The sequence below is a fragment of the Filicampus tigris genome, chromosome 3, assembly GCF_054856515.1.
Source record: "Filicampus tigris isolate MCC_2025a chromosome 3, RoL_Ftig_1.0, whole genome shotgun sequence".
NCBI lineage: Eukaryota > Metazoa > Chordata > Actinopteri > Syngnathiformes > Syngnathidae > Filicampus > Filicampus tigris.
The window spans coordinates 29,633,830-29,658,788 of record NC_141219.1 but is presented as its reverse complement, the minus strand read 5'-3'; the positions used below and the strand labels follow the sequence as shown (position 1 = coordinate 29,658,788).

The window sequence follows — 24,959 nt, the reverse complement described above, 5'->3', positions numbered from 1 at the left end:
TTGATGGAAGCAATTTGACAAGCGGAGATAACGTATAATTGCGTCATGGCATCCATGCGTAGCCGTTTCAATCGGGTTAATTAAGGAGGTCGGCTCAAGATGGTGAAAATGATTTTTTTAAGACTCTGAAGTATTTGTTTCTGAAGGATACCTGCTTCAACTCTTCGTTTTTGTCCTCAAGACATTCACTTGTGCTGCTAAAGGACTGTTAAAGCACTGTTATGACGACCTGTCTCTGGAAGTTGCTAAAGGTTAGCAGCCTAATTTGCAGTCCCTGCTTTGTCATGTCGGGTGGAAATAAAGAGAGACGCAGTGAAGCAGAGAGATTTCAAAGCCATGTGGGTTTATGTTTGACATGGATGTAACTGATTTTTCCAACTTATGTACACCTCTGCCGCAAACACCATCCCAAAGTCCTAACCCAAAGAAGTCTTACACTGTTTCTGTCTCAAAGAAGGAGGATGTGGTGTCCAACGCGGACATCCTGAAAGCTATCAACAACGTAAATGACCACTTCACCGAGTTCCAAGATAAGATGTCAAAAAATACAAAGGATATTTCTGACATACAAGAACATCTGAAAGGTCTAGAGATCGAACGGCAAGCCACAGAATTGAGGTGAAGGCGCTAAAAATCAAAGTGGCTGAAAAGGAGGAAAGACATTGTTGTGCTTTCTGAGAATTAAAAAAAAAACAAATGGTATGGTACGTCTCAGCGCTCGGTCCCTTTCAATGTTATGGCGGGTCACGTGAACGTCACGTCTGCTGTGTGTCACGTGAATGTCATGCCACGTATATTTTGAACAGTAAATGCCACGAATGCCACGAACGCAAGCGTTGACCCGGTGTATAGCTAACGCGTAAAGCATCTCTTTATTCCTTTATATTGAGAGTTTTACGTTTTTGATTTTGATTTAACTGTCATGTTTGCGATGTCCGATGTCCATTTCATGTCGCAGTTTATCAGTAACACTACTGATTGCGATTCTGTCATTGTAAGTCTTGTTTGAGAAAGATTGTTTGCCTCTTCATAAAAGTGCCAAATGTACTTACTGGTTAAAACTGTGCTAATTTGACACTATTAGTTGGTTTGTGGATGCACCGGGTGCTTTGATCGTCTGTTTGGTTAAGTTATAAGAGTGGGTTTAAATCAGATGGCGGGCGATGTTTGGTACCACGAGTATTATGGGATTTGTAGTTGGCATAGCGTAGTTTGTGAGAGTGTTTAATTTATTGATTTGGATTTCATGATCGACTCACTGCATATACATAATTAAATAAAATGTATGTGTAGTTTAAAGCAGCACTGGACAGGAAATCGACCTTACATTTTTTCACAACTCTTTTGATGAAAAATTGACTAACAAGTAGTTGAATGGGACTTTTGTCATGCCCTGCGGGGTCTGTATCGTTTTTAATCGCACTAGGCAAATTTGAGGAGGATGGAAGCAACCCTGGCTTCCCAAAAAAATACAAATGTTCTGAATTGCTTTACGGCGTACTCACTTCCTCCTTTCACTAAAAGGAACTCGAACGTCTACACCAGGGGCCCATTAAGTCGATCGCAATCGACCAGTTGATTGCAAAGGCATTGTGGGTCGATCACCATCCTATCATCCGTCCTCACTACTGTATTGCTACGTTCACGCCAACTGCGTTGGGAACATTTTCTGGCGGTGCGTTTCAATCGGAGTCAATGTAGTTCACGCGGGCGGGTGCGGTTGCATATGATGCATTTGGAACGGTGGGACGCGGAGCGAAGCGAAGAAATCTGGCCATTTGCTCACTTGGCGCGTATAAAACAAGTCAACTGTTTTGCCATTCCGCCTCACGGCAACCAATATTCATCGGACACAGCCACACAGCGTCCTGTTCACTCGGCTGCTTTTTTTTTTAGCAGTTCTTGAACTTTACCAAGACAGCAATATTGATAGCATTAGCGTAGTGTGCAAAAAAGTTTACTTGGTTTATACACGCCGAATGGAGTGAATGGGCAGATTGTTGTTGCTGCAAATCTGCTTGAGGCTGGCTATCAGCTGCTACTGTCTGGAGTATGCGTTCCTGGCTGATTCCATTCAGTGCAAGTCATCAGAGTAAGGTAATTACATAACATTTTCGTTGTTGTATTGTGCTATATATAGGTTGATGCAGTCATGCAAGGTACACCAGCATATATGGTACATATAAGAATAATTCTCAATATACTGTATTTATAAATAATGTGTTCTGCATTTTTTGTGGGCGGTAGATCATTTTGACTCGGTCATGTCATAAGTAGCTCTCAGGCTGAAGAAGTGTGGGCACCCCTGGTCTACACGCTATTTCTGATGTCATGGCAGAAGCCCCAAAACAAACAAAAAAACAAAAGTATTGTTTAAACAAAATTAGATTAATTACCTCGTTGCTATTCATTTTTCACATAGCCACTGGAAATAGAAATTTAATTCAGTCCAACTTGCAGGCCAGCGAGAGCTCAGAATTTCATGACACTGGCATAGACTGGCGCGCATGGGAAATGTGGTTGACTTTTGTCAAATCACTACCGCTTTTGTCCACATGACACCGCCATAATCAACAAAAACTGAAATATGACACAGTGTTGCTTTAATATATTATCTAGATAAAATGTATGTGTAGTTTGACATGTTGTTTGGATACAATTTATGTGTAGTTTGACATATTTATACCAGTGCTAAGTATATAAATGCAGCTTTTATTTGAAACTGAAACTGCACATTTAACAATATTTAGGTTATTACCTACTGCCACTACATATAATTCCACTGGCGCATTCCACCTGAGGAGAAGACTAGGCTGGGATTGTTGGTGGACACTGTACATCGAGTGCGTCATGCACGAGAGGATAAAAGTGCACGTGCTATTATCATGCAATTTACAATGCATACTTTCAGGCAAAAACTATGTAAATCGTTTAGCAATGCTGAGGTGTTGAAACAGAGGAAATTGAAAATGTCAGAAGATCTTACTTATCAGGAGCGTGACTACAGGAACAAGCCTCAGCCCCTTGTTAAAGAGGCACAAGAGGCTGGGAAGAAGACCAAATGGATGTGTGCGGAGGTCATCATAGACGGAGAGAAATTCACTGTTCAAGATGGACATCCAGCGTGCGTTCCCAAGAAGAACAACTGAGTCCGACAAATTTACGATTGAAACTTATCATCTAATAAGTTGAATACCTGTCTGTTTGTGTGGATGGATGGTTGGTGAGTCCAAATACTACAGACTTCTTTATCACTTATAAGAAAATCATCCATTATTGAATACCTCAGTTTATTTTCTTTATTTTATGCAACTTTTGCTAACAAGTAATTCATATGTCCTAAGGCTCATTAAGAACCCTTTGTGGTGCATTCCGCAGACTCACGTGTAAAACAGCTTTCAATTTGGAAGCATTTTTTGATATTGATGCGATAAACAAGGACAGGCTTGCTCGTTGACACTTGTTCAGTTTTCCCAGAAACTGAAAAGCAACTACCTCCACGTCCGGGAATCGAATCCCAGTCTTCCCCGTGACAGGCGGAGATACTAATCCACTATATTGACGAGGAGTTGTTTAGAAGATTAAGGAGTACTTTGTTGCTTTCAATGGGTGTGAAGTGTCGAGGACTCATGAACACTTCGTGGTGCCTTCCTTAGACTCACGTGTAAGACAGCTTTACGATTCTGATTCGATATTTTCAAGACAGCAAGATCTGATTATGCCGCAAGCACGGACAGGATTGCTCGTCAACACTTGTTCAGTTTTCCCAGAAACTGAAAGGTAAGTACCTCCGCGTCGGGGAATAGAACCCTGGTCTTCCGCGTGACAGGCACAGATACTATTCCGCTATACTAAGGAGGAGCTGTTTGGAAGATTAAGGGGTACTTTGCTGCTTTTAATGGTTGGGAAGTGTCTAGGATTTAAGACCACTAAGTGGTGCATTCTGAAGACTCACAAGTAAAACAGCTTTCAATTCTGAAGCACTTTTCGATACAGTTGTGCAAAACCACCACTGATGTGATATTTAATCGAACCCTGATCTTCCGCGTGACAGGCGGTGATACTAATCCACTATGATAACGAGAAGCTAATCAGAAGATTAAGAGGTACTCTGCTGCTTTCAATGGTTGTGAAGTGTTTAAGATTTAAGAACACTGTGGTGCATTCCACAGAGTCACGTGTAAGACAGCTTTCAATTCTGAAGCATTTCTCCATACGGTAGTGCAAAACCACCACCGACGCGATATTTTCAAGACAGCGAGGTCTGATAGCGCCGCAAACAAAGACAGGCTTGCTCGTTGGCACTTGTTCAGTTTTCCTTGAAAATGAAAAGTAAGTACCACCCCGTCGGGGAATTGAACCCCGCTCTTCACGTGACAAGCGGAGAAACTAATCCAATATACTAACGAGGAGCTGGTGCATTTTGCAGACTTACGTGTAAGACAGCTTTCAATTCTGATTTTTTTTTTCTTTAATATTGTAGTTTAAAACTACTTCGGATGCGATATTTTCAAGAGAGCTCGCTCTGATGGCGCCGCAAACACAGACAGGCTTGCTCATTGACACTTGTTCAGTTTTCCCAGAAACTGAAAAGTAAGTACCTCCCCGTCGGGGAATCAAACCTTGGTCTTCTGCATGACAGGTGGAGATACTAATCCACTATACTAACGAGGAGGTGGTAGAAGGTTGAGGGGAACTTTGTAGCTTTCAATGGTTGTGAAGTGTCTAGGATTTAAGAACACTTCCTGGTGCATACCGCAGACTCCCATGTTAGACAGCTTTCAATTCTGAAGAATTTTTCGATACAGTAGTGCAAAACCACCACCGATGCGATATTTTCAAGACAGCTCGGTCTGATGGCACCACAAACACAGACAAGCTTGCTCTTCGACACTTGTTCAGTTTTTCCAGAAACTAAGTAAGTACCTTCCTGCCTTGGAATCGAACCACGGTCGTCCACGTGACAGGTGGAGATACTAATCCACTCTGATAACGAGAAGATAATCAGAAGATAAAGTGGTACTCTGTTGCTTTCAATGGTTGTGGAGCGTGTAAGATTTAAGAACACTTCGTATTGCATTCCGCAGGCTCACGTCTTAGACAGCTTTCAATTCTGAAGCATTTTTCCATACGGTTGTGCGAAACCACCACCAACGCGATATTTTCAAGAGAGCGAGGTCTGATAGCGCCGCAAACAAAGTAAGGCTTGCTCGTTGGCACTTGTTCAGTTTTCGCTGAAACTGAAAAGTAAGCACCGCCCCATCGGGGAATCGAATCCCGGTCTTCCGCGCGACAAGCGGATGCTAATCCACTATACTAACGAGAAGCTGTTTAGAAGATTAAAGGGTACTTTGTTGGTTTCAATGGTTGTGAAGTGAAGGATTTAAGACCACTTTGTGGTGCATTCCGCAGACTCGTGTAAGAAAGCTTTCAATTCCGAAGCTTTTTTTTGATATGGTAGTGTAAAACTACTTCAGATGTGATATTTTCAAGACAGCAAGGTCTGATTATGCCGCAAGCACGGACAGGATTGCTCGTTGACACTTGTTCAGTTTTCCCAGAAACTAAAAAGAGGGAAATACTAATCCACTATACCAAAGAGGAGTTATTTTGAAGATTAAGGGGTACTTTGTTGCTTTTATTGGTTGTGAAGTGTCTAGGATTTATCACTTCATGGCGCATTCCGCAGACTCACGTGTAAAACAACTTTCAATTCCGAAGCTTTTTTTTAATATGGTAGTGTAAAACTACATCAGATGTGAAATTTTCAAGACAGCGAGATCTGATTATGCCTTAAGCACGGACAGGATCGCTCGTTGACACTTGTTCAGTTTTCCCAGAAACTGAAAAGCAAGCACCTCCCCGTCGGGGAATCGAACCCCGGTCTTCCGCGTGACAGGCGGAGATACTAATCCACTATACTAACGAGGAGCTGCTTAGAAGATTAAGCGGTTCTTTGTAGCTTTAAATGGTTGTAAGGATTTAAGAACACTTCATGGTGCATTTCGCAGACTCACGTGTAAGACAGCTTTCAATTCCGAAGCTTTTTTTTAATATGGTAGTGTAAAACTACTTCAGATGTGATATTTTCAAGACAGCGAGGTCTGATTATGCCGCAAGCACGGACAGGGAGATACTATTCCACTACACTAACAAGGAGTTACCTAAAAGGTTAGGGGGCACTTTGTTGCTTTCAATGGCTGTGAAGTGTCCAGGATTTAACACTTCGTGGTGCATTCCCCAGTGTCACGTGTAAGACATCATTCAATTCTGAAGCTTTTTTGAATGTGTTAGTGTAAAACTACTTCAGATGTGATATTTTCAAGACAGCAAGATCTGATTATGCCGCAAGCACGGACAGGTTTGTTCGTCGACACTTGTTCAGTTTTTCCCAGAAACTGAAAAGTAATACCCCCAGTTGGGTAATCGAACCCTGGTCTTCCGCGCGACAGGGGGAGATACTATTCCACTATACTAACAAGGGGTTACCTAGAAGGTTAGGGGGTACATTGTTGCTTTCAATGGCTGTGAAGTGTCCAGGATTTAAGAACACCTCATGGTGCATTCCGCAGACTCACGTGTAAGACAGCTTTCTATTCTGAAGCTTTTTTGAATGTGTTAGTGTAAAACTACTTCAGATGTGATATTTTCAAGACAGCGAGGTCTGATTATGCCGCAAGCACGGACAGGATTGCTCGTTGACACTTGTTCAGTTTTCCCAGAAACTAAAAACAAAGCACCTCCCCGTCGGGGAATCGAACCCCGGTCTTCCGCGTGACAGGCGGAGATACTAATCCACTATACTAACGAGGAGCTGTTTAGAAGGTTAAGTTGTCCTTTGTAGCTTTAAATGGTTGTAAGGTGTCGGATTTAAGAACACTTCATGGTGCATTCTGCAGACTCACGTGTAAGACAGCTTTCAAGTCCGAAAATTTTTTTTAATATGGTAGTGTAAAACTACTTCAGATGTGATATTTTCAAGACAGCGAGGTCTGATTATGCCGCAAGCACGGACAGGGAGATACTATTCCACTACACTAACAAGGAGTTACCTAAAAGGTTAGGGGGCACTTTGTTGCTTTCAATGGCTGTGAAGTGTCCAGGATTTAACACTTCGTGGTGCATTCCCCAGTGTCACGTGTAAGACATCATTCAATTCTGAAGCTTTTTTGAATGTGTTAGTGTAAAACTACTTCAGATGTGATATTTTCAAGACAGCAAGATCTGATTATGCCGCAAGCACGGACAGGTTTGTTCGTCGACACTTGTTCAGTTTTTCCCAGAAACTGAAAAGTAATACCCCCAGTTGGGTAATCGAACCCTGGTCTTCCGCGCGACAGAGGGAGATACTATTCCACTATACTAACAAGGGGTTACCTAGAAGGTTAGGGGGTACATTGTTGCTTTCAATGGCTGTGAAGTGTCCAGGATTTAAGAACACCTCATGGTGCATTCCGCAGACTCACGTGTAAGACAGCTTTCTATTCTGAAGCTTTTTTGAATGTGTTAGTGTAAAACTACTTCAGATGTGATATTTTCAAGACAGCGAGGTCTGATTATGCCGCAAGCAAGGACAGGATTGCTCGTTGACACTTGTTCAGTTTTCCCAGAAACTAAAAACAAAGTACCTCCCCGTCGGGGAATCGAACCCCGGTCTTCCGCGTGACAGGCGGAGATACTAATCCACTATACTAACAAGGAGGTGTATAGAAGATTAAGCGGTCCTTTGTAGCTTTAAATGGTTGTAAGGTGTCGGATTTAAGAACACTTCATGGTGCATTCCGCAGACTCACGTGTAAGACAGCTTTCAATTCCGAAGCTTTTTTTTAATATGGTAGTGTAAAACTACTTCAGATGTGATATTTTTAAGACAGCAAGATCTGATTATGCCGCAAGCACGGACAGGATTGCTCGTCGACACTTGTTCAGTTTTTCCCAGAAACTGAAAAGTAATACCCCCCCCGTTGGGTAATTGAACCCTGGTCTTCCGCGCGACAGGGGGAGATACTATTCCACTATACTAACAATGGGCTACCTAGAAGGTTAGGGGGTACATTGTTGCTTTCAATGGCTGTGAAGTGTCCAGGATTTAAGAACACCTCATTGTGCATTCCGCAGACTCACATGTAAGAGAGCTTTCTATTCTGTAGCTTTTTTGAATGTGTTAGTGTAAAACTACTTCAGATGTGATATTTTCAAGACAGCGAGGTCTGATTATGCCGCAAGCACGGACAGGATTGCTTGTTGACACTTGTTCAGTTTTCCCAGAAACTGAAAAGCAAGTACCTCCCCGTCGGGGAATCGAACCCCGCTCTTCTGCGTGACAGGCGGAGATACTAATCCACTATACTAACAAGGAGGTGTATAGAAGATTAAGCGGTCCTTTGTAGCTTTAAATGGTTGTAAGGTGTCGGATTTAAGAACACTTCATGGTGCATTCCGCAGACTCACGTGTAAGACAGCTTTCAATTCCGAAGCTTTTTTTTAATATGGTAGTGTAAAACTACTTCAGATGTGATATTTTCAAGACAGCGAGGTTTGATTATGCCGCAAGCACGGACAGGGAGATACTATTCCACTACACTAACAAGGAGTTACCTAAAAGGTTAGGGGGTACTTTGTTGCTTTCAATGGCTGTGAAGTGTCCAGGATTTAACACTTCGGGATGCATTCCCCAGTGTCACGTGAAAGACATTATTCAATTCTGAAGCTTTTTTGAATGTGTTAGTGTAAAACTACTTCAGACGTGATATTTTCAAGAGAGCAAGATCTGATTATGCCGCAAGCACGGACAGGATTGCTCGTTGACACTTGTTCAGTTTTTCCCAGAAACTGAAAAGTAATACCCCCCTTTTGGGTAATCGAACCCTGGTCTTCCGCGCGACAGGGGGAGATACTATTCCACTATACTAACAAGGGGTTACCTAGAAAGTTAGGGGGTACATTGTTGCTTTCAATGGCTGTGAAGGTTCCAGGATTTAAGAACACCTCATGGTGCATTCCGCAGACTCACGTGTAAGACAGCTTTCTATTCTGAAGCTTTTTTGAATGTGTTAGTGTAAAACTACTTCAGATGTGATATTTTCAAGACAGCAAGATCTAATTATGCCGAAAGCACGGACAGGATTGCTCGTCGACACTTGTTCAGTTTTTCCCAGAAACTGAAAAGTAAATACCCCCCCGTTGTGTAGTCGAACACCGGTCTTCCTCGCGACAGGGGGAGATACTATTCCACTATACTAACAAGGAGTTACCTATAAGGTTAGGGGGTACTTTGTTGCTTTCAATGGCTGTGAAGTGTCCAGGTTTTTAACACTTCGTGGTGCATTCCCCAGTGTCACATGTAAGCCATCATTCAATTCTGAAGCATTTTTTATATAGTAGTGTAAAACTACTTCAGATGTGATATTTTTTAAGACAGCGAGGTCTGATGGCTCCGCAAAATCAGACAGGCTTGCTCGTCAACACTTCTTCTGTTTTCCCTGAAATTGAAAAGTAAGTACCTCCCCATCATGGCGATGCAAAAAGTCAGGCTTCAGTTCCCAAAAACTGAAAAGCAACTACCTCCCCGTCGGCGAATCAAACTCCGGTCTTGCGTGTGACAGGCAAAGATACTAATCCACTATACTAACGAGGAGTTAATCAGAAGATTAAGGGGTACATTGTTGCTTTCAATGGTGGTGAAATGTGTAGTATTTAAGAACATGGTGTATTCCGCAGACTCACGTGTAAGACAGCTTTCATTTCTGAAGCATTTTTCGATACAGTAGGTCAAAACCACCACTGATGCGATATTTTCAAGACAGCTCGGTCTGACAATGCCGCAAAAACAGACACGCTTGCTTGTTGAAACTTGTTCAGTTTTCCCACAAATTTAAGAGTAAGTACCTCTATGTCAGGGAATCGAACCCCAGTTTTCCGCATGACAGGCGGAGATGCTAATACACTATACTAACAGGGAGTTGTTTAGAAGATTAAGGAGTACTTTGTTGCTTTCAATGGTTGTGAAGTGTCGGATTTAAGAACACTGGTGCATTCCGCAGAGCCACGTGTAAGACAGCTTTCATTTCTGAAGCATTTTTCGATACAGTAGATCAAAACCACCACTGATGCGATATTTTCAAGACAGCTCGGTCTGACAGTGCCGCAAAAACAGACACGCTTGCTCGTTGACACTTGTTCAGTTTTCCCACAAACTTAAGAGTCAGTACCTCTATGTCGGTTAATTGAACCCTGGTTTTCCGCATGACAGGCGGAGATGCTAATACACTATACTAACAGGGAGTTGTTTAGAAGATTAAGGAGTACTTTGTTGCTTTCAATGGTTGTGAAGTGTCAGATTTAAGAACATTTTGTGGTGCATTCCGCAGAGCCACGTGTAAAACACCTTTCAATTCTGAATTATTTTTCTATATGGTAGTGCAAATCCACCACAAATGTGATATTTTCAAGAAATCTGCGTCTGATGGCGGTGCAAACACAGACAGGCTTGTTCGTTGACAATTATTCAGTTTTCCCAGAAATTGGAAGGTAAGCACTTCCCCCGTCGGGGAATTGAACCCCGGTCTTCTGCATGACAGAGGGAGATACTAATCCACTATACCAAAGAGGAGTTTTTTTGAAGATTAAGTGGTACTTTGTTGCTTTTAATGGTTGTGAAGTGTCTAGGATTTAAGAACACTCCGTGGTGCATTCCGCAGACTCACGTGTAAGACACCTTTCTATTCTGAAGCTTTTTTGAATATGTTAGTGTAAAATTACTTGAGATGTGATATTTTCAAGACAGCGAGGTCTGATTATGCCGCAAGCACGGACTGGATTGCTCGTTGACACTTGTTCAGTTTTCCCAGAAACTGAAAAGCAAGTACCTCCCCGTCGGGGAATCGAACCCCGGTCTTCCGCGTGACAGGCGGAGATACTAATCCACTATACTAACGAGGAGCTGTTTGGAAGATTGAGCGGTCCTTTGTAGCTTTAAATGGTTGTAAGGTGTCGGATTTAACACTTCATGGTGCATTCCGCAGACTCACGTGTAAGACAGCTTTCAATTCCGAAGCTTTTTTTAAATATGGTAGTGTAAAACTACTTCAGATGTGATATTTTCAAGACAGCGAGGTCTGATTATGCCGCAAGCGCGGACAGGATTGCTCGTTGACACTTGTTCAGTTTTTCCCAGCGACAGCTTTCATTTCTGAAGCATTTTTCGATACAGTAGGTCAAAACCACCACTGATGCGATATTTTCAAGACAGCTCGGTCTGACAGTGCCGCAAAAACACTTCATAGTGCATTCTGCAGACTCACGTGTAAGACAGCTTTCAATTCCGAAGCTTTTTTTTAATATGGTAGTGTAAAACTACTTCAGATGTGATATTTTCAAGACAGCGAGGTCTGATTATGCCGCAAGCACGGACAGGGAGATACTATTCCACTACACTAACAAGGAGTTACCTAAAAGGTTAGGGGGTACTTTGTTGCTTTCAATGGCTGTGAAGTGTCCAGGATTTAACACTTCGTGGTGCATTCCCCAGTGTCACATGTAAGACATCATTCAATTCTGAAGCTTTTTTGAATGTGTTAGTGTAAAACTACTTCATATGTGATATTTTGAAGACAGCAAGATCTGATTATGCCGCAAGCACGGACAGGATTGCTCCTCGACACTTGTTCAGTTTTTCCCAGAAACTGAAAAGTTATACCCCCCCGTTGGGTAATCGAACCCTGGTCTTCCGCGCAACAGGGGGAGATACTATTCCACTATACTAACAAGGGGTTACCTAGAAGGTTAGGGGGTACATTGTTGCTTTCAATGGCTGTGAAGTGTCCAGGATTTAAGAACACCTCATGGTGCATTCCGCTGACTCACGTGTAAGACATCATTCAATTCTGAAGCTTTTTTGAATGTGTGAGTGTAAAACTACTTCAGATGTGATCTTTTCAGGACAGCAAGATCTGATTATGCCGCAAGCACGGACAGGATTGCTCGTCGACACTTGTTCAGTTTTTCCCAGAAACTGAAAAGTTACACCCCCCCGTTGGGTATTCGAACCCTGGTCTTCCGCGCGACAGGGGGAGATACTATTCCACTATACTAACAAGGGGTTACCTAGAAGGTTAGGGGGTACATTTTTTTTAATATGGTAGTGTAAAACTACTTCAGGTGATATTTTCAAGACAGCGAGGTCTGATTATGTCGCAAGCACGGACAGGGAGATACTATTCCACTACACTAACAAGGAGTTACCTAAAAGGTTAGGGGGTACTTTGTTGCTTTCAATGGCTGTGAAGTGTCCAGGATTTAACACTTCGTGGTGCATTCCCCAGTGTCACATGTAAGACATCATTCTATTCTGAAGCTTTTTTGAATGTGTTAGTGTAAAACTACTTCAGATGTGATATTTTCAAGACAGCAAGATCTGATTATGCCGCAAGCACGGACAGGTTTGTTCGTCGACACTTGTTCAGTTTTTCCCAGAAACTGAAAAGTAATACCCCCAGTTGGGTAATCGAACCCTGGTCTTCCGCGCGACAGAGGGAGATACTATTCCACTATACTAACAAGGGGTTACCTAGAAGGTTAGGGGGTACATTGTTGCTTTCAATGGCTGTGAAGTGTCCAGGATTTAAGAACACCTCATGGTGCATTCCGCAGACTCACGTGTAAGACAGCTTTCTATTCTGAAGCTTTTTTGAATGTGTTAGTGTAAAACTACTTCAGATGTGATATTTTCAAGACAGCGAGGTCTGATTATGCAACAAGCAAGGACAGGATTGCTCGTTGACACTTGTTCAGTTTTCCCAGAAACTAAAAACAAAGTACCTCCCCGTCAGGGAATCGAACCCCGGTCTTCCGCGTGACAGGCGGAGATACTAATCCACTATACTAACGAGGAGCTGTTTAGAAGGTTAAGTTGTCCTTTGTAGCTTTAAATGGTTGTAAGGTGTCGGATTTAAGAACACTTCATGGTGCATTCTGCAGACTCACGTGTAAGACAGCCTTCAATTCCGAAATTTTTTTTTAATATGGTAGTGTAAAACTACTTCAGATGTGATATTTTTAAGACAGCAAGATCTGATTATGCCGCAAGCACGGACAGGATTGCTCGTCGACACTTGTTCAGTTTTTCCCAGAAACTGAAAAGTAATACCCCCCCCGTTGGGTAATTGAACCCTGGTCTTCCGCGCGACAGGGGGAGATACTATTCCACTATACTAACAATGGGCTACCTAGAAGGTTAGGGGGTACATTGTTGCTTTCAATGGCTGTGAAGTGTCCAGGATTTAAGAACACCTCATTGTGCATTCCGCAGACTCACATGTAAGAGAGCTTTCTATTCTGTAGCTTTTTTGAATGTGTTAGTGTAAAACTACTTCAGATGTGATATTTTCAAGACAGCGAGGTCTGATTATGCCGCAAGCACGGACAGGATTGCTTGTTGACACTTGTTCAGTTTTCCCAGAAACTGAAAAGCAAGTACCTCCCCATCGGGGAATCGAACCCCGCTCTTCTGCGTGACAGGCGGAGATACTAATCCACTATACTAACAAGGAGGTGTATAGAAGATTAAGCGGTCCTTTGTAGCTTTAGAACACTTCATGGTGCATTCCGCAGACTCACGTGTAAGACAGCTTTCAATTCCGAAGCTTTTTTTTAATATGGTAGTGTAAAACTACTTCAGATGTGATATTTTCAAGACAGCGAGGTTTGATTATGCCGCAAGCACGGACAGGGAGATACTATTCCACTACACTAACAAGGAGTTACCTAAAAGGTTAGGGGGTACTTTGTTGCTTTCAATGGCTGTGAAGTGTCCAGGATTTAACACTTCGGGATGCATTCCCCAGTGTCACGTGAAAGACATTATTCAATTCTGAAGCTTTTTTGAATGTGTTAGTGTAAAACTACTTCAGACGTGATATTTTCAAGAGAGCAAGATCTGATTATGCCGCAAGCACGGACAGGATTGCTCGTTGACACTTGTTCAGTTTTTCCCAGAAACTGAAAAGTAATACCCCCCTTTTGGGTAATCGAACCCTGGTCTTCCGCGTGACAGGGGGAGATACTATTCCACTATACTAACAAGGGGTTACCTAGAAAGTTAGGGGGTACATTGTTGCTTTCAATGGCTGTGAAGGTTCCAGGATTTAAGAACACCTCATGGTGCATTCCGCAGACTCACGTGTAAGACAGCTTTCTATTCTGAAGCTTTTTTGAATGTGTTAGTGTAAAACTACTTCAGATGTGATATTTTCAAGACAGCAAGATCTAATTATGCCGAAAGCACGGACAGGATTGCTCGTCGACACTTGTTCAGTTTTTCCCAGAAACTGAAAAGTAAATACCCCCCCGTTGTGTAGTCGAACACCGGTCTTCCTCGCGACAGGGGGAGATACTATTCCACTATACTAACAAGGAGTTACCTATAAGGTTAGGGGGTACTTTGTTGCTTTCAATGGCTGTGAAGTGTCCAGGTTTTTAACACTTCGTGGTGCATTCCCCAGTGTCACATGTAAGCCATCATTCAATTCTGAAGCATTTTTTATATAGTAGTGTAAAACTACTTCAGATGTGATATTTTTTAAGACAGCGAGGTCTGATGGCTCCGCAAAATCAGACAGGCTTGCTCGTCAACACTTCTTCTGTTTTCCCTGAAATTGAAAAGTAAGTACCTCCCCATCATGGCGATGCAAAAAGTCAGGCTTCAGTTCCCAAAAACTGAAAAGCAACTACCTCCCCGTCGGCGAATCAAACTCCGGTCTTGCGTGTGACAGGCAAAGATACTAATCCACTATACTAACGAGGAGTTAATCAGAAGATTAAGGGGTACATTGTTGCTTTCAATGGTGGTGAAATGTGTAGTATTTAAGAACATGGTGTATTCCGCAGACTCACGTGTAAGACAGCTTTCATTTCTGAAGCATTTTTCGATACAGTAGGTCAAAACCACCACTGATGCGATATTTTCAAGACAGCTCGGTCTGACAATGCCGCAAAAACAGACACGCTTGCTTGTTGAAACTTGTTCAGTTTTCCCACAAATTTAAGAGTAAGTACCTCTATGTCAGGGAATCGAACCCCAGTTTTCCGCATGACAGGCGGAGATGCTAATACACTATACTAACAGGGAGTTGTTTAGAAGATTAAGGAGTACTTTGTTGCTTTCAATGGTTGTGAAGTGTCGGATTTAAGAACACTGGTGCATTCCGCAGAGCCACGTGTAAGACAGCTTTCATTTCTGAAGCATTTTTCGATACAGTAGATCAAAACCACCACTGATGCGATATTTTCAAGACAGCTCGGTCTGACAGTGCCGCAAAAACAGACACGCTTGCTCGTTGACACTTGTTCAGTTTTCCCACAAACTTAAGAGTCAGTACCTCTATGTCGGTTAATTGAACCCTGGTTTTCCGCATGACAGGCGGAGATGCTAATACACTATACTAACAGGGAGTTGTTTAGAAGATTAAGGAGTACTTTGTTGCTTTCAATGGTTGTGAAGTGTCAGATTTAAGAACATTTTGTGGTGCATTCCGCAGAGCCACGTGTAAAACACCTTTCAATTCTGAATTATTTTTCTATATGGTAGTGCAAATCCACCACAAATGTGATATTTTCAAGAAATCTGCGTCTGATGGCGGTGCAAACACAGACAGGCTTGTTCGTTGACAATTATTCAGTTTTCCCAGAAATTGGAAGGTAAGCACTTCCCCCGTCGGGGAATTGAACCCCGGTCTTCTGCATGACAGAGGGAGATACTAATCCACTATACCAAAGAGGAGTTTTTTTGAAGATTAAGTGGTACTTTGTTGCTTTTAATGGTTGTGAAGTGTCTAGGATTTAAGAACACTCCGTGGTGCATTCCGCAGACTCACGTGTAAGACACCTTTCTATTCTGAAGCTTTTTTGAATATGTTAGTGTAAAATTACTTGAGATGTGATATTTTCAAGACAGCGAGGTCTGATTATGCCGCAAGCACGGACTGGATTGCTCGTTGACACTTGTTCAGTTTTCCCAGAAACTGAAAAGCAAGTACCTCCCCGTCGGGGAATCGAACCCCGGTCTTCCGCGTGACAGGCGGAGATACTAATCCACTATACTAACGAGGAGCTGTTTGGAAGATTGAGCGGTCCTTTGTAGCTTTAAATGGTTGTAAGGTGTCGGATTTAACACTTCATGGTGCATTCCGCAGACTCACGTGTAAGACAGCTTTCAATTCCGAAGCTTTTTTTAAATATGGTAGTGTAAAACTACTTCAGATGTGATATTTTCAAGACAGCGAGGTCTGATTATGCCGCAAGCGCGGACAGGATTGCTCGTTGACACTTGTTCAGTTTTTCCCAGCGACAGCTTTCATTTCTGAAGCATTTTTCGATACAGTAGGTCAAAACCACCACTGATGCGATATTTTCAAGACAGCTCGGTCTGACAGTGCCGCAAAAACACTTCATAGTGCATTCTGCAGACTCACGTGTAAGACAGCTTTCAATTCCGAAGCTTTTTTTTAATATGGTAGTGTAAAACTACTTCAGATGTGATATTTTCAAGACAGCGAGGTCTGATTATGCCGCAAGCACGGACAGGGAGATACTATTCCACTACACTAACAAGGAGTTACCTAAAAGGTTAGGGGGTACTTTGTTGCTTTCAATGGCTGTGAAGTGTCCAGGATTTAACACTTCGTGGTGCATTCCCCAGTGTCACATGTAAGACATCATTCAATTCTGAAGCTTTTTTGAATGTGTTAGTGTAAAACTACTTCATATGTGATATTTTGAAGACAGCAAGATCTGATTATGCCGCAAGCACGGACAGGATTGCTCCTCGACACTTGTTCAGTTTTTCCCAGAAACTGAAAAGTTATACCCCCCCGTTGGGTAATCGAACCCTGGTCTTCCGCGCAACAGGGGGAGATACTATTCCACTATACTAACAAGGGGTTACCTAGAAGGTTAGGGGGTACATTGTTGCTTTCAATGGCTGTGAAGTGTCCAGGATTTAAGAACACCTCATGGTGCATTCCGCTGACTCACGTGTAAGACATCATTCAATTCTGAAGCTTTTTTGAATGTGTGAGTGTAAAACTACTTCAGATGTGATCTTTTCAGGACAGCAAGATCTGATTATGCCGCAAGCACGGACAGGATTGCTCGTCGACACTTGTTCAGTTTTTCCCAGAAACTGAAAAGTTACACCCCCCCGTTGGGTATTCGAACCCTGGTCTTCCGCGCGACAGGGGGAGATACTATTCCACTATACTAACAAGGGGTTACCTAGAAGGTTAGGGGGTACATTTTTTTTAATATGGTAGTGTAAAACTACTTCAGGTGATATTTTCAAGACAGCGAGGTCTGATTATGTCGCAAGCACGGACAGGGAGATACTATTCCACTACACTAACAAGGAGTTACCTAAAAGGTTAGGGGGTACTTTGTTGCTTTCAATGGCTGTGAAGTGTCCAGGATTTAACACTTCGTGGTGCATTCCCCAGTGTCACATGTAAGACATCATTCTATTCTGAAGCTTTTTTGAATGTGTTAGTGTAAAACTACTTCAGATGTGATATTTTCAAGACAGCAAGATCTGATTATGCCCCAAGCACAGACAGGATTGCTCGTCGACACTTGTTCAGTTTTTCCCAGAAACTGAAAAGTTACACCCCCCCGTTGGGTAATCGAACCCTGGTCTTCCGCGCGACAGGGGGAGATACTATTCCACTATACTAACAAGGGGTTACCTAGAAGGTTAGGGGGTACATTTTTGCTTTCAATGGCTGTGAAGTGTCCAGGACTTAAGACCTCATGATGCATTCCGCAGAGCCACGTGTAAGACAGCTTTCTATTCTGAAGCGTTTTTGAATGTGTTAGTGTAAAACTACTTCAGATGTGATATTTTCAAGACAGCGAGGTGTGATTATGCCGCAAGCACGGACAGGATTGCTCGTTGACACTTGTTCAGTTTTCCCAGAAACTGAAAAGCAAGTACCACCCCGTCGGGGAATCGAACCCCGGTCTTCTGCATGACAGAGGGAGATACTAATCCACTATACCAAAGAGGAGTTATTTTGAAGATTAAGTGATACTTTGTTGCTTTTAATGGTTGTGAAGTGTCTAGGATTTAAGAACACTTTGTGGTGCATTCCGCAGACTCAGGTGTAAGACAGCGTTTTATTCTGAAGCTTTTTTGAATGTGTTAGTGAAAAACTACTTGAGATGTGATATTTTCAAGACAGCGAGATCTGATTATGCCGCAAGCACGGACTGGATTGCTCGTTGACACTTGTTCAGTTTTCCGAGAAACTGAAAAGCAAGTACCTCCCCGTCGGGGAATCGAACCCCGGTCTTCCGCGTGACAGGCGGAGATACTAATCCACTATACTAACGAGGAGCTGTTTGGAAGATTGAGCGGTCCTTTGTAGCTTTAAATGGTTGTAAGGTGTCGGATATAAGAACACTTCATGGTGCATTCCGCAGACTCACGTGTAAGACAGCTTTCAATTCCGAAGCTTTTTTTTAATATGGTAGTGTAAAACTACTTCAGATGTGATATTTTCAAGACAGCGAGGTCTGATTATGCCGCAAGCACGGACAGGATTGCTCGTTGACACTTGTTCGGTTTTTCCCAGAGACAGCTTTCACTTCTGAAGCATTTTTTGATACAGTCGGTCAAAACCACCACTGATGCGATATTTTCAAGACAGCTCAGTCTGACAGTGCCGCAAAAAAACTTCATGGTGCATTCTGCAGACTCACGTGGAAGACAGCCCTCAATTCCGAAGCTTTTTTTTAATATGGTAGTGTAAAACTACTTCAGATGTGATATTTTCAAGGCAGCGAAGTATGATTATTCCGCAAGCACGGACAGGGAGATACTATTCCACTACACTAACAAGGAGTTACCTAATAGGTTAGGGGGTACTTTGTTGCTTTCAATGGCTGTGAAGTGTCCAGGATTTAACACTTGGTTTTGCATTCCCCAGTGTCACATGTAAGACATCATTCTATTCTGAAGCTTTTTTGAATGTGTTAGTGTAAAACTACTTCAGATGTGATATTTTCAAGACAGCAAGATCTGATTATGCCGCAAGCACGGACAGGATTGCTCGTCGACACTTGTTCAGTTTTTCCCAGAAAGTGAAAAGTTATACCCCCCCGTTGGGTTATTGAACCCTGGTCTTCCGCGCGACAGGGGGAGATACTATTCCACTATACAAACAAGGGGTTACCTAGAAGGTTAGGGGGTACATTGTTGCTTTCAATGGCTGTGAAGTGTCCAGGATTTTAGACCTCATCGTGCATTCCGCAGACTCACGTGTAAGACAGCTTTCTATTCTGAAGCTTTTTTGAATATGTTAGTGTAAAATTACTTGAGATGTGATATTTTCAAGACAGCGAGGTCTGATTATGCCGCAAGCACGGACTGGATTGCTCGTTGACACTTGTTCAGTTTTCCCAGAAACTGAAAAGCAAGTACCTCCCCGTCGGGGAATCGAACCCCGGTCTTCCGCGTGACAGGCGGAGATACTAATCCACTATACTAACGAGGAGCTGTTTGGAAGATTGAGCGGTCCTTTGTAGCTTTAAATGGTTGTAAGGTGTCGGATTTAACACTTCATGGTGCATTCCGCAGACTCACGTGTAAGACAGCTTTCAATTCCGAAGCTTTTTTGAAATATGGTAGTGTAAAACTACTTCAGATGTGATATTTTCAAGACAGCGAGGTCTGATTATGCCGCAAGCGCGGACAGGATTGCTCGTTGACACTTGTTCAGTTTTTCCCAGCGACAGCTTTCATTTCTGAAGCATTTTTCGATACAGTAGGTCAAAACCACCACTGATGCGATATTTTCAAGACAGCTCGGTCTGACAGTGCCGCAAAAACACTTCATAGTGCATTCTGCAGACTCACGTGTAAGACAGCTTTCAATTCCGAAGCTTTTTTTTAATATGGTAGTGTAAAACTACTTCAGATGTGATATTTTCAAGACAGCGAGGTCTGATTATGCCGCAAGCACGGACAGGGAGATACTATTCCACTACACTAACAAGGAGTTACCTAAAAGGTTAGGGGGTACTTTGTTGCTTTCAATGGCTGTGAAGTGTCCAGGATTTAACACTTCGTGGTGCATTCCCCAGTGTCACATGTAAGACATCATTCAATTCTGAAGCTTTTTTGAATGTGTTAGTGTAAAACTACTTCATATGTGATATTTTGAAGACAGCAAGATCTGATTATGCCGCAAGCACGGACAGGATTGCTCCTCGACACTTGTTCAGTTTTTCCCAGAAACTGAAAAGTTATACCCCCCCGTTGGGTAATCGAACCCTGGTCTTCCGCGCAACAGGGGGAGATACTATTCCACTATACTAACAAGGGGTTACCTAGAAGGTTAGGGGGTACATTGTTGCTTTCAATGGCTGTGAAGTGTCCAGGATTTAAGAACACCTCATGGTGCATTCCGCTGACTCACGTGTAAGACATCATTCAATTCTGAAGCTTTTTTGAATGTGTGAGTGTAAAACTACTTCAGATGTGATCTTTTCAGGACAGCAAGATCTGATTATGCCGCAAGCACGGACAGGATTGCTCGTCGACACTTGTTCAGTTTTTCCCAGAAACTGAAAAGTTACACCCCCCCGTTGGGTATTCGAACCCTGGTCTTCCGCGCGACAGGGGGAGATACTATTCCACTATACTAACAAGGGGTTACCTAGAAGGTTAGGGGGTACATTTTTTTTAATATGGTAGTGTAAAACTACTTCAGGTGATATTTTCAAGACAGCGAGGTCTGATTATGTCGCAAGCACGGACAGGGAGATACTATTCCACTACACTAACAAGGAGTTACCTAAAAGGTTAGGGGGTACTTTGTTGCTTTCAATGGCTGTGAAGTGTCCAGGATTTAACACTTCGTGGTGCATTCCCCAGTGTCACATGTAAGACATCATTCTATTCTGAAGCTTTTTTGAATGTGTTAGTGTAAAACTACTTCAGATGTGATATTTTCAAGACAGCAAGATCTGATTATGCCCCAAGCACAGACAGGATTGCTCGTCGACACTTGTTCAGTTTTTCCCAGAAACTGAAAAGTTACACCCCCCCGTTGGGTAATCGAACCCTGGTCTTCCGCGCGACAGGGGGAGATACTATTCCACTATACTAACAAGGGGTTACCTAGAAGGTTAGGGGGTACATTTTTGCTTTCAATGGCTGTGAAGTGTCCAGGACTTAAGACCTCATGATGCATTCCGCAGAGCCACGTGTAAGACAGCTTTCTATTCTGAAGCGTTTTTGAATGTGTTAGTGTAAAACTACTTCAGATGTGATATTTTCAAGACAGCGAGGTGTGATTATGCCGCAAGCACGGACAGGATTGCTCGTTGACACTTGTTCAGTTTTCCCAGAAACTGAAAAGCAAGTACCACCCCGTCGGGGAATCGAACCCCGGTCTTCTGCATGACAGAGGGAGATACTAATCCACTATACCAAAGAGGAGTTATTTTGAAGATTAAGTGGTACTTTGTTGCTTTTAATGGTTGTGAAGTGTCTAGGATTTAAGAACACTTTGTGGTGCATTCCGCAGACTCAGGTGTAAGACAGCGTTTTATTCTGAAGCTTTTTTGAATGTGTTAGTGAAAAACTACTTGAGATGTGATATTTTCAAGACAGCGAGATCTGATTATGCCGCAAGCACGGACTGGATTGCTCGTTGACACTTGTTCAGTTTTCCGAGAAACTGAAAAGCAAGTACCTCCCCGTCGGGGAATCGAACCCCGGTCTTCCGCGTGACAGGCGGAGATACTAATCCACTATACTAACGAGGAGCTGTTTGGAAGATTGAGCGGTCCTTTGTAGCTTTAAATGGTTGTAAGGTGTCGGATATAAGAACACTTCATGGTGCATTCCGCAGACTCACGTGTAAGACAGCTTTCAATTCCGAAGCTTTTTTTTAATATGGTAGTGTAAAACTACTTCAGATGTGATATTTTCAAGACAGCGAGGTCTGATTATGCCGCAAGCACGGACAGGATTGCTCGTTGACACTTGTTCGGTTTTTCCCAGAGACAGCTTTCACTTCTGAAGCATTTTTTGATACAGTCGGTCAAAACCACCACTGATGCGATATTTTCAAGACAGCTCAGTCTGACAGTGCCGCAAAAAAACTTCATGGTGCATTCTGCAGACTCACGTGGAAGACAGCCCTCAATTCCGAAGCTTTTTTTTAATATGGTAGTGTAAAACTACTTCAGATGTGATATTTTCAAGGCAGCGAAGTATGATTATTCCGCAAGCACGGACAGGGAGATACTATTCCACTACACTAACAAGGAGTTACCTAATAGGTTAGGGGGTACTTTGTTGCTTTCAATGGCTGTGAAGTGTCCAGGATTTAACACTTGGTTTTGCATTCCCCAGTGTCACATGTAAGACATCATTCTATTCTGAAGCTTTTTTGAATGTGTTAGTGTAAAACTACTTCAGATGTGATATTTTCAAGACAGCAAGATCTGATTATGCCGCAAGCACGGACAGGATTGCTCGTCGACACTTGTTCAGTTTTTCCCAGAAAGTGAAAAGTTATACCCCCCCGTTGGGTTATTGAACCCTGGTCTTCCGCGCGACAGGGGGAGATACTATTCCACTATACAAACAAGGGGTTACCTAGAAGGTTAGGGGGTACATTGTTGCTTTCAATGGCTGTGAAGTGTCCAGGATTTTAGACCTCATCGTGCATTCCGCAGACTCACGTGTAAGACAGCTTTCTATTCTGAAGCTTTTTTGAATGTGTTAGTGTAAAACTACTTCAGATGTGATAGTTTCAAGACAGCGAGGTCTGATTATGCCGCAAGCACGGACAGGATTGCTCATTGACACTTGTTCAGTTTCCCCAGAAACTGAAAAGCAAGTACCTCCCCGTCGGGGAATCGAACCCCGGTGTTCCGCGTGACAGGCGGAGATACTAATCCACTATAGTAACGAGGAGCTGTTTAGAAGATTGAGCGGTCCTTTGTAGCTTTAAAATGTTGTAAGGTGTCGGATTTAAGAACACTTCATGGTGCATTCCGCAGACTCACGTGTAAGACAGCTTTCAATTCCGAAGCTTTTTTTTAATATGGTAGTGTAAAACTACTTCAGATGTGATATTTTCAAGGCAGCGAAGTATGATTATGCCGCAAGCACGGACAGGGAGATACTATTCCACGACACTAACAAGGAGTTACCTATAAGGTTAGGGGGTACTTTGTTGCTTTCAATGGCTGTGAAGTGTCCAGGATATTAACACTTCGTGGTGCATTCCCCAGTGTCACATGTAAGCCATCATTCAATTCTGAAGCATTTTTTATATAGTAGTGTAAAACTACTTCAGATGTGATATTTTTTAAGACAGCGAGGTCTGATGGCTCCGCAAAATCAGACAGGCTTGCTCGTCAACACTTCTTCTGTTTTCCCTGAAATTGAAAAGTAAGTACCTCCCCATCTGGGAATCAAACCCCAGTCTTCCACGTGACAGGGAGAGATACTATTCCACTATACAAACTTGAAGTTGTTAAAAAGATTAAGCTGCATCTGATGGCGGTGCAAACAGTCAGGCTTCAGTTTTCCCAAAAACTGAAAAGCAACTACCTCCCCGTCGGCGAATCAAACTCCGGTTTTGCGTGTGACAGGCAAAGATACTAATCCCCTATACTAACGAGGAGTTAATCAGAAGATTAAGGGGTACATTGTTGCTTTCAATGGTGGTGAAATGTGTAGTATTTAAGAACATGGTGTATTCCGCAGAGTCACGTGTAAGACAGCTATCATTTCTGAAGCATTTTTAGATACAGTAGGTCAAAACGCAAGACAGCTCGGTCTGACAGTGCCGCAAAAACAGACACGCTTGCTTGTTGAAACTTGTTCAGTTTTCCCACAAACTTAAGAGTAAGTACCTCTATGTCAGGGAATCAAACCCCGGTTTTCCGCATGACAGGCGGAGATGCTAATACACTATACTAACAGGGAGTTGTTTAGAAGATTAAGGAGTACTTTGTTGCTTTCAATGGTTGTGAAGTGTCGGATTTAAGAACACTGGTGCATTCCGCAGAGCCACGTGTAAGACAGCTTTCATTTCTGAAGCATTTTTCGATACAGTAGATCAAAACCACCACTGATGCGATATTTTCAAGACAGCTCAGTCTGACAGTGCCGCAAAAACAGACACGCTTGCTCGTTGACACTTGTTCAGTTTTCCCACAAATTTAAGAGTAAGTACCTCTATGTCGGGTAATTGAACCCCGGTTTTCCGCATGACAGGCGAAGATGCTAATACACTATACTAACAGGGAGTTGTTTCGAAGATTAAATAGTACTTTGTTGCTTTCAATGGTTGTGAAGTGTCGGATTTAAGAACACTGGTGCATTCCGCAGAGCCACGTGTAAGACAGCTTTCATTTCTGAAGCATTTTTCGATACAGTAGATCAAAACCACCACTGATGCGATATTTTCAAGACAGCTCGGTCTGACAGCTTACAAAAACAGACACGCTTGCTCGTTGACACTTGTTCAGTTTTCCCACAAACTTAAGAGTAAGTACCTCTATGTCTGGTAATTGAACCCCGGTTTTCCGCATGACAGGCGGAGATGCTAATACACTATACTAACAGGGAGTTGTTTAGAAGATTAAGGAGTACTTTGTTGCTTTCAATGGTTGTGAAGTGTCAGATTTAAGAACATTTTGTGGTGCATTCCGCAGAGCCACGTGTAAAACACCTTTCAATTCTGAATTATTTTTCTATATGGTAGTGCAAATCCACCACTGATGCGATATTTTCAGGACAGCTCAGTCTGACAGTGCCGCAAAAACACTTCATGGTGCATTCTGCAGACTCACGTGTAAGACAGCTTTCAATTCCGAAGCTTTTTTTTAATATGGTAGTGTAAAACTACTTTAGATGTGATATTTTCAAGACAGCGAGGTCT

At 42.7% G+C, this 24,959-nt stretch overlaps 9 non-coding genes across 9 annotated transcripts; all 9 read right to left on the bottom strand.

Moving 5' to 3' along the window:
- Positions 1-5,858: 5,858 nt before the first annotated feature.
- Positions 5,859-5,931, bottom strand: trnad-guc (transfer RNA aspartic acid (anticodon GUC)). The gene has a single exon. It is a non-coding gene; the product is annotated as a tRNA-Asp (tRNA).
- Positions 5,932-6,740: 809 nt separating this feature from the next.
- trnad-guc (transfer RNA aspartic acid (anticodon GUC)) lies at positions 6,741-6,813 on the bottom strand. The gene has a single exon. It is a non-coding gene; the product is annotated as a tRNA-Asp (tRNA).
- Positions 6,814-7,628: 815 nt separating this feature from the next.
- On the bottom strand, positions 7,629-7,701 carry trnad-guc (transfer RNA aspartic acid (anticodon GUC)). Its single transcript has one exon. It is a non-coding gene; the product is annotated as a tRNA-Asp (tRNA).
- A 3,167-nt stretch (positions 7,702-10,868) lies between these two features.
- On the bottom strand, positions 10,869-10,941 carry trnad-guc (transfer RNA aspartic acid (anticodon GUC)). Its single transcript has one exon. It is a non-coding gene; the product is annotated as a tRNA-Asp (tRNA).
- Positions 10,942-12,819: 1,878 nt separating this feature from the next.
- trnad-guc (transfer RNA aspartic acid (anticodon GUC)) lies at positions 12,820-12,892 on the bottom strand. Its single transcript has one exon. It is a non-coding gene; the product is annotated as a tRNA-Asp (tRNA).
- Positions 12,893-16,034: 3,142 nt separating this feature from the next.
- trnad-guc (transfer RNA aspartic acid (anticodon GUC)) lies at positions 16,035-16,107 on the bottom strand. Its single transcript has one exon. It is a non-coding gene; the product is annotated as a tRNA-Asp (tRNA).
- Positions 16,108-18,312: 2,205 nt separating this feature from the next.
- trnad-guc (transfer RNA aspartic acid (anticodon GUC)) lies at positions 18,313-18,385 on the bottom strand. Its single transcript has one exon. It is a non-coding gene; the product is annotated as a tRNA-Asp (tRNA).
- Positions 18,386-19,471: 1,086 nt separating this feature from the next.
- Positions 19,472-19,544, bottom strand: trnad-guc (transfer RNA aspartic acid (anticodon GUC)). The gene has a single exon. It is a non-coding gene; the product is annotated as a tRNA-Asp (tRNA).
- Positions 19,545-21,749: 2,205 nt separating this feature from the next.
- trnad-guc (transfer RNA aspartic acid (anticodon GUC)) lies at positions 21,750-21,822 on the bottom strand. Its single transcript has one exon. It is a non-coding gene; the product is annotated as a tRNA-Asp (tRNA).
- Positions 21,823-24,959: the final 3,137 nt, after the last annotated feature.